We start from the raw sequence: 10,079 nt of genomic DNA on the forward strand, positions 1-10,079 counted from the left end.
TCGGAACAATTCATATTACTTGGTGGATCTTCGCCCTGATAGGCCAAAGACAGTGGTTGAGACAACTCGCCCTTGGAATATCGCCCACTTGCGGCCTTACTACACCTAGAGCCATGAGCTCCTTTCTTTTCTGCAATCTCAAAACTTGTAATCTTTTATTTATAAAGCAATAAAGCCGGCACCCACGAACTTCGGGGTCCTTTGCCGTTTCAGCTTCTTGAAAGCATGAGTCTTTATTATTCTATGAGTCGTCCAAGAATGGACGCTATCAGTACCAAAGAGCATAAGTCGCCATGCTGCACTTGTTTCAAAACTGGGTACTGATAAGCGAAAGAGGACCAAAAGTTGCCACATTGCACGGTTCAAACATGGGCACCTTATATGGTTTTGAGAATTAAGTCGGCTTACTTGGGGGCTACTAGTTCCCAAGTCGTTTTGCAATAAGAGCGGAAACGCTTCTGCAATCCTATGTCCGACTTTTCCCTAATCATAGGTCACTTGGGGGCTTCCACTCACTCAGTTCATCCTGAATACCCTCTTGGCTAGCGAAAAATTACCGCATTACAAATGGTTATACTGGACTATGTGTTGGACGAATCGCCATATGGACCCATGTACTCTTGGCGAGTCAATCCGCTTTTTGGACCCTGAACTCGCCCTGGTTAAAACATGAAAGGTACCGGCCAGAGCCACACATGGAAAATAGAGAAACCATTGGTTCAATGAACCTGCTTCACTGAAGCTTGACTCGCGCCCAATCAGCCAGTCTAAATAACTCGGGCTGTTGCAACAGCCTTCTTGGGGTAGCACTAGAGTTTTGCAAACTCGTCCTATCCTGTCGTAACTCATCGAGGCGAAAAAAATATGATTATCTTCATGACACTGCTGCAAGGTTTCATAAAATATTTTAATGACTCGCCGTGACTCACTGAGCCGGCTCATTATTTATAACTCGCCATGACCCATTGGGTTGGTTTATCTCTTCCTAACTATCAAGCATAAGGATGAAGACAGGCGATTCATGGTTTGCAAAAAGGATAACAATTCAGAACTGTCAAGCAGAAGGCATGGCTGGAAGATTGTTTCCGTGAAACCTAAATGACTATTACATGGCTCACTCGGCCATACCGGGCGTCAGCTCCGGGTCACAAAAAGATCAAATTATTTTTTGAAGAGCTGGTTACATGCTGAGTAAACTCAAGCCGCCTCTGGGTCACCCTGCCTTGAGCTCTCTCCATCTTCGATTTGTAAGTCGCCCAGTTTCCAATTGCACTTTTACAAGGCGACAAATTCATCTTCATCGTTCAGGAAGACAGATAGATCTGCTTCAAAGTCGAAAGGGTTCTTGCGCCGGCGGGGAGTCAGGCTGGTAACTTCGAATGAAGAAGGAGTCACCTTTTTATTATTGTCGTCATACGCAGCCTCGTATTTGTTCAAATCCAAGCTTGCCGCTAGTTGAGTCGCCGCGGAGCGCGACTCTTTCACAACCCGGTGGTAATCTTCTTCGGTGAACTCCGATTCGTCATCTTTCAGTTAAGGATATCCAGCAGCTACCTCCTCTAGCTTGAGTTCAGGAGCATAGGCCAGGCACCGACTTAGGGTAGTCAGAGCTCCCTTGCGGGCGGCTCACTTCTTCAGCTCATCCACTTGGGGAGGCAACGTTGACAGGCAACCCAGCATATTCTTGATGGATTAATTTGGCTCCTTATTGCCCATCACTGCCTTCATCATCATCATGCTTCCCGTATGCAGCTGCTCTGTAAAGGTGTAAACCGCCTTCAGCTTCAGGATGCAGTCGTTTTGGAGATTGGCGGCTCGCGGACCTACAAAGGATAAACTATGACAATTAGTATTTCCAAACTAAATTGTGGCTTTTCTTTCCGACAAAGGGAATTGATCCTTACCAAAGATGGTTGGGTCATGTTAGAGATATGCTTTTTTAACCCGGAGAGCTCTTGTAGGGCGGCTTCTAGCTTTTCCTCGGCCTGTTCCGCCCGCTTCATGATGGCGGCTTGACTAGCATTGGCTTTCTTCTCAAATTTTTGGTGGTCAACCTTCATTTTATCCATATCAGCCAGGGCCAACCGATATTTCTCTTCAGATTCAATCCGAGCATTCTTCTATTCAGCTAATTTTTTCTTCAAGTCAGCTAGGGATGACTCGGCCCGGGTCACAGATTCCTGCAAACAAATTTTGGGGAGACAAGTTTCAGAAATGTTGCAAGCAACATCCCTGACACTTGGGGGCTAATGTATGATTCTTTTCGAAGTCATACAAAATTCAAGACCCAGCTCATCTTTCAAAAGATGACCCGGCCCTTGGGGGCTACAGGTTGAAGATTTTCCCTTCTTCAAAGACCCGACTCATCTTTCAAAATATGACCCAGCCCTTGGGGGATACAGGTTGAAGTTTCTCTTCTTCAAGACCCGACTCATCTTTCAAAAGATGACCCGACCCTTGGGGGCTACAGGTTGAAGTTTCTCTTCTTCAAGACCCGGCTCATCTTTCAAAAGATGACCGACCATTGGGGGCTACTGGTTGAAGTTTTTCTTCTTCAAGACCCGGCTAATCTTTCAAAAGATGACCCCGCCCTTGGGGGCTACATGTTGAAGTTTCTCTTCTTGAAGACCCGTCTCATCTTTCAAAAGATGACCCGGTCCTTCGGGGCTACAGGTTGAAGTTTCTCTTCTTCAAGACCCGGCTCATCTTTCAAAAGATGACCCGGCCCTTGGGGGCTACAGGTTGAAGTTTCTCTTCTTCAAGACCCGGCTTATCTTTCAAAAAGATGACACGGCCCTTGGGGGCTACGGGTTGAAGTTTTTCCTTTCTTCAAGACCCGGCTCATCTTTCAAAATATGACCCGGCCCTTGGGGGCTACAAGTTGAAGTTTTCATCTAATTAAAGACCCGGCTCATCTTTCAAAAGATGACCCGACCCTTGGGGGCTGTGGACAGATATGGGTCTACCAGATATTGCAACAAACACAATTCATCAAACAAGACTAGTCTATTGGAAGGCTAATGGGTGGAAGTACACATAACAAAGGACGTACCTCATGTTTGACTCGCGTCATGTTGATCAAGCTCTTCTCCATTTCATAACTCGTCTCCAGGCGACTTACGAAGCCAGAGCAGAGTTGCTCAAATTCAAGCTTCTCATAATGGGGAAGCTTCAGCTTAGTGACGTCTTGCTGTGCAGAAGGATGGGCCTCTTTGGATGCATGTCTGGATAACACCGCTGTTACAGGCTTGGAGTAGCCAGTACCAGTAACAATTACGGTATCTGGATCTTCAGTCGCCCTGGAAGAGCTCGGCGGGTTAACATTTTCAGTGGTCTCTTTCAGAGGGCCTGGAGAGTCAGTCCGTACGTCAGGAATGTCATCCAGAGGATCATCATGAGCTGTCGTTGGGTCTTCGTCAAGCTCTGGGATAGAGGTGTTCGTACCAAACACCTCAGTTGTCTTAGGAGTAGAAGACAAGTCGCCAGTTTTTCTCTTCTTTGCTTGTGCTCTGAGATGAAAAGATATCAAAGTTAGAACAAGTATCATTGTTGGGAAGGAAAAAGGTTAGTAAAAGAACTTACCCCTATACACGAATCATTGGTGGAAGAGCCGACATTACTGAGTCGTCGGATGAAGGAGGAGAGACCTGAAGGACAAAAGTTCAAGAAGTGAACGAATTGCGAATAACATTTTTACAAAAAGGAGGTGTTAACAGGAGTATACTTCACTTGGTCGTTTCTGACCAGTTGTCTTTTCGGGTAACCCAGAAACTAAGTCGCCAGAATGGCTTCGGGTCTGACGTTTGGGGGCATACCTCGCCTTCTTCAAAAGGAAATCAGGGTCCAGATGAGCGTTTGGGTGAGACATGGGAACTTTTCCACAAATCCGCCTGGCCGGCCTAGGAGAAGAGGAAGTTGAGTCGGAAGAAATAGAAATTACCTCGACGACGTCATCTTGGCTTTCATAACCATCATCCTACTCACAAAGGTAACAGGGCATAAGCATAAGTCAGAACATAGTGATGACAAACAACAGGGTAAACTTTTACCTCTGACTGTTCTTCGCCGGCTCGAGATTCGCCGACGACGGATGACTCCTTGACGGCGGCTTTGCCCTTGCTCTTCTTTTTCTTCTTCGGTGGCGGCTTAGTTGTTTTCTGGACAGTCACCTTTGGCCTCTGAGACCAAAATGCCGATCCTTTCTGGTTGAGAGTGACAATTTCAAACCTGAAACATTGGCGGATATGTTGAAAAAGGTAAAAGGAGGCGACTTAGGTTGTTACCGCTGGAGCCGGGTTGGTGAGGAAGAAAGGCTTGAGCCCAACCTTGGCACGGTTCTCCAAGGACTCGCTGGTTAACTTCCTGATGATGTCGACGATGTCTTCTTCGGTGATTTTTGTATGAAAAAAGCATTGGGGTGGTTCTCGCCGCCGTCGAACTCGCACATCCGGCCATTCCGGCAACTCAAAGGAAGATTTCTCCACTCCTTCCAACAACGGACTAGGTCAACCCCAGTGAGCCCATTATTGGTCAAAGACCTTAGCTGGGAGAAGATGGGGATAAATTCCGATTCTTCTTTAGTAAGCTTCTCTGGTAGCTTGAAATCCATGGGTAAGCGGTCTTCCGTATAACCCGGAAGTGGGTTCTCGCCTAGAGGAGAAGTATCACGACAATAAAACCATGACTTGGCCCAGCCTTTGGGATGGTTGGGCAGGATGACAGATGGGAACCCACATTTGCGACGCCGCTAGATGTTAACCCCCCCCCCCAAGTTCCAAGTTAGGCCCGCTGGTAAATTCGGTCTGGCGGTTCAGATGGAAGAAGTTCCAAAACAGTAACACTGTGAGCTCTGTTTGCAGATAGGCCTCACAAAACACTTGAAATTGGCAGAGGTTACTGATGGAGTTTGGCTCCAAGTCTTGAGGGTGAACATTGAGGAAGTGCAGGGCGTCTCTGAAAAACTTTGACCCGGGAGGCTTGAAGCCTCGCTCAAGATGATGAACAAAAACAACTACCTCCCCCTCGGCAGGATTGGGAGTCGCCTCGCCTGGGGCAGTCTGCAAGCCAACAACTTCTTTGCGATCAAGATAACCCGCCAAAACATATTTCTCGAGATAGACGTCAGTGATCTTGGTTGGTAACCAATTGCATTTCGAGATACTGACCATGACTACAAAGGGAAGGAACAAGGCGGTTTATTAAAGACCATAAAAAGAGGTAACTCGCCAGTTGGGAGATCTACAAAATCTGTAGGGATGTTATGACTCGCCGTTCGGTAACCAAAGGTCTGGATATGGGGATATTCTAACTCGCCAGTTGAGAGATTTATGGCATGTCTACAAAGGCATTATGACTCGCCATTCAGCAATCAAAGGCGTAGCTATGGTGATGTTCTAACTCGTCGTGGTGGAAGAAGGTGAGTGGCGACTCTAAAAGGATTTTCTCCATCGTGATATTCCTGGGAGAAGGATAAACATGTTTCCAAAAGCGAGCAATAAATTATGGATCTACGGGTGGATTAAATTAAAAAGATAATGCGTGACGAAACCGCAAAGGCTATGAACGCAAGAATGCGACAGGGATGTCGTATGGATCTATGAAGTAAAATGTCAAAATGGCCGAGAGATGCGGCGATACTACCGTGATTTACTACTACAAAGGGTCTACCGGAAGTATGATTGACGGATCTAAAATAGAAAGGAGATCTTCATCGCATTCCGAGGCTAACCTAGACGAACATGGGGGTCGAGGTCAAGCTCTAATGGAATAAGGATCTTTACCTGAGAGAAGAAGACGGTTCTAGGAGATGGATGCGGAAGATCTGCGGTGGAGGCCGTGCCTCCGGTTTGCCTGGAGACGTCCGGACCGCAGCGACTGGCGATGGAGCTTCGGGAACGACGAGAAGGTCGAAGCGTGGACGCGAGGAAGATGAAGCTGATGAGGAAGACGAAGTGGGGGTAGGTGACGGCGCCCCCACTCCCCATGCGGTTATTTAAAGGTCGCGCGGTGGAAGCGAAACGGCAGGGGCGGGAATAGAGTCAACAGACTAAAAATTCGCAATGATGGCGCCTGGATTTTTGGGATAACAAAGTGACGGTAAAGGAAAAAAGATCCGTTGGGTAATTACGTCAGCAAATCCCGAAACTGTAGGGAAAGGGTGATGTCATCAATAACATCTTGGCGGCTCAGACAATTTATGGTGGACGGCGGCTTGTCAAAAAGGTAGAAGCAATACACGTCACCCAAAGTGAGCATGGAAGTCCATTGGCGTGAATAAATTCAAGTCAATATGGGGCCTAATGTTGGGGATATTACCTGTGGTGTAACCCGCCCTAACTGGGTCGGGTCACTAAAAGGGCGACTCATACTTTCTCAATACAAGCCTTAGCCCAGTGGCCCATGAGCCAGATAGGCGGTTCAGGATTGATGCAGAAGATAAGCCGCCAAGGAGGTTTCCAGTCTTAGAAAGCACGGCGACTTAGAGATATGGAAGGCCACGATCTGTAGCGTGGCTAGGACTCTTGTAAGCCCTAGGGCCTCGACCTGTATATAAAGGCGAGTCTCAGGGGTGGATAGGGCAGGTTAGAAATCATTGAGAGCTAGGACAGGCGAGTTACGCCCTCCTTGTAATCGAATCCATCATCAATCTACACAAAGCAGGACATAGGCTTTTACCTCCACACGAGGGGCCGAACCTGGGTAAATCTGAGTCTCGATTTCGCTCACCCCCTTTGAGTCGCCACCAAGGTGTGATGGCTCCTTCACTAAGTCCTTTCCCGAGGACATCTGCCGTGACAAAACCACGACAGCCTCCCTGGCTGCCATCTGAATAGCCTGCCTCTCCTAGGCATGGCTCTCCCAACAAAGCGAAGGCGACGGATCTCTGGTCGTCCACCAATAAAATGCATCGACGCCTGATGCATAGTCAGGGAGTCACTGATTTTGTGGTGGTGAAACGTGTACTCGGTACGAGTCGTCGGTCCAATCGTGATCTTAACGATGACGAAAAGAAGTCGCGAAAATCCCATCGGCTCATTCGCGAACACCTGCGACGGACAACCACTGCAAGCCATCTACACAAGATGCAAAATTTTCATATAGTCAAAACATAAATATATGTTGACTAACAGAAAATATCTACAACATGCAAAAAAAAACAATCTGGTTAGCGATCGTGCCTAGGAGTTTCCTACAGTCAGCTTGGCTCTGATACCAAGGTTATCACGACCGGTTTCCAAATAAATTAATTAATTAGAAATCAGCCATGTGCGTCCCGAGTGAAGAAAAATATTTCTAACTGACAGACTCATCTTGATACAGAAAATCAGTAGTACTTAATATTAAACAGGTAGAGGAGAGGTTGCTCTATAATTTATAACAACATGTCCAAGTCTCAAGCAGATGGAATGTTACAGTGGTCTTAGGATGACTCTACTGCTCGTAATAAAAGGGGCACGTCACATTAGAGTAATGTGACATGACTAGTACTACTACGTACCAAGCATCAGAGTGAGGCTTGACGATTTATTCGCGGTGGCGGGAGCGGTGAAATAATACAGCGGTAAACTCCAGGATCGCAAGACTGACTCAGACTCCTCAGACATCGGACTCGCTATCGAACTCTTCATCCATGAGGTCTCCTTCATCCATATCTGCTCACATCAACAAGCCAATGAGTACTTCGAAAAGTACTCGCAAACAGTTTGCACAAAAGATGAGATGCATACGGTTGGTTATTAATATGCATGATTCAGATTATAATATATCAAATGGAAACGTTAGAAATGAAACAAGTTTGGATAAATCAGGCGGTAATCCTCCCGAGATATCCTAACAGAAAAGTAAAAAAATGCACCAATCGGATGTCTCAAGCGACGCCTCGAAATATTAACAAGGGTTAGTAAACCACCATCGGGCGTCTGAGCAACACCACATACAGGGCATAAAATAAATAACAAGCCACAAAGGTCGTCTTAGCGACACCACAGAAGGGGCGTAAAATAAATAACATACCACATTCGGGCGTCTTGGCGACACCACACAAAGGGCATATAAATAAATAACAGGCCATAGTCGGGCGTCTTGGCGACACCATAGAAATGACATATAAATAAATAACACGCCACAGTCGGGCGTCTTGGTGACACCATGGAAAGGGCATATAAATAAATAAGAAGTATCTGGGTGGTACAACCAACCTTCAGGATAATTCTTGAACCAGTAAATAATTTGATCATGTTCCACATCATCATTAGATTTCCACAACCATTATTAGTTCCACCACTTGTACTCCAAGTACCGACTCTAAGACCAACACTTGACTCGTCAAATAACTGTCCTTAACCATGGATGCGGCTACTTAAATAGTTTTACTCTGCAGAGGGTGTACTCTTTACCCATAGCTCACGGGTCCCGATAGTCAACAAGACTAATCTCGCGTACGATATCTTAGAAGCAGACACTCAGAACCAGCACACACTTGTTTTACCTCTGCGAAGCCCGGCTTCACCCGGACTACGCTGCCAAGGCAAAACCATAAGACGAGGAGGCTCCGACCTCGACTAGCATGGGATCAAAATTTATACCGCGCGCTAACGGGGAGTGCCCTTCCTTCCGGTCCGAGACCGGAAACATCCATGCCCCGTGACCGGATGACTGGATTTAGTCCAAGGCCATGGATACCTTCATCTCGGTCCCTCTACTTGGTGTGTGACTGATAATAGGTCTACAACTGACTATATTGAATCCATTATCAGGAAACTGTGGTAGCACGATATAGAAGTAAGACACGGACAAGAGTCTATCTAGGTCGATACTGGAGTTATCAAATTCTTACCAACACCATCGTGCCCTTGTCATGACCAGGCCATAATCTATCACATTCCGCGTGACTAGGTTATCCACGACCTCTCATAACTATCACATGCCATTGTCATGTTTTATCATTGTTATAAATATGTAGCATGTATGAATAATGCAAGGGGATGAACATTAAATATTTGTTAGTTAACAAGCAACACATCAAGAGTTCAAACATGCTTGGCTAGTTCCACGTAGTCGGGATCAAGCTCGGTGTTGTTAACGTCGGTGTTCCCTTCGTCGGAATCTACGTTATATAACACGTAACGTCGTAAGAGGTGAGGCCTAGCTACTGGTCCTCAAATAGTTCTAGGTAAATCTAAAAATAAACTGGACCTTATAAGGAGTGCTTTGCAAAAAGAATCAATGAAAAAGGTGTTGTAGATTAAAAGTTATGGGCAAAACAAAATCAGGGACTAATCTGTAATTATAAAGAATTAATCCAGGGGCTAGCTTGAGATAACTCAAAGCACCCGAGTTTGAATACGCTATCCTGCAATGAAAACGGTTTCTGTAAAAGACGCTTTCTTCGAAAACGTCTCAGAGGAGGAGGGAGATGCTGACGAGGGGGGTCACCGGCGCCAGAGGCTCGCGGTAGTTGCCGGCGGTGATAGGTAGGAGGAGGGGGCTGGCTGAGGGTGTCGTTGCACTCACCGTGGACCCGCACGTCAGTGAGTTGAGGTTTTGGACGAAGAGGAGGCTCCACGTCGACGACAGCTTGGTTCCGGCGGACGGCGGTTCCGGTCAACTCCGAACCTTCAACTGGGAGCTCCCTGCGTTTTATTATACGAGGGATTAAGAGGGGAAGAGAACCAGCAGGCTAATTAGAGTCACATGAGGTCCTACCACAGCTCACCTAGCTCGGTTGTAGCCGGATCCCGAAGCGGATTGGGGCGGCCGGAGCTGGGGAAGAAGGCCCCTTCGAGGACCCTCTCTAGCTTGGGCAGTGCTTCGGGGTGGAGGAGGAGTGTGGTGAGGTGGTTGATGGTCTCAGAAGCTCGGGGGAGCGCTCTACTTAGAGAGGCCGGGGAGAGGTGCCGCGGCTTTAACTCCGGCGAGGAATTCCGGTGATACAGGGGGTTGGGCAGGTGGTTAGGTCGTCCGGATCGTACCTAATCACCGAGGAGAGCTCATTTTTGGCCTAAAGCTTGTTGGTAATCGATGGAGAACGCGCGTCGACGAAGAGGTGCTCGTTGTGCACTCCAGCGGTAGTGTTCGCG

This window comes from Hordeum vulgare, chromosome 6H, assembly GCF_904849725.1.
Source record: "Hordeum vulgare subsp. vulgare chromosome 6H, MorexV3_pseudomolecules_assembly, whole genome shotgun sequence".
Lineage (NCBI taxonomy): Eukaryota > Viridiplantae > Streptophyta > Magnoliopsida > Poales > Poaceae > Hordeum > Hordeum vulgare.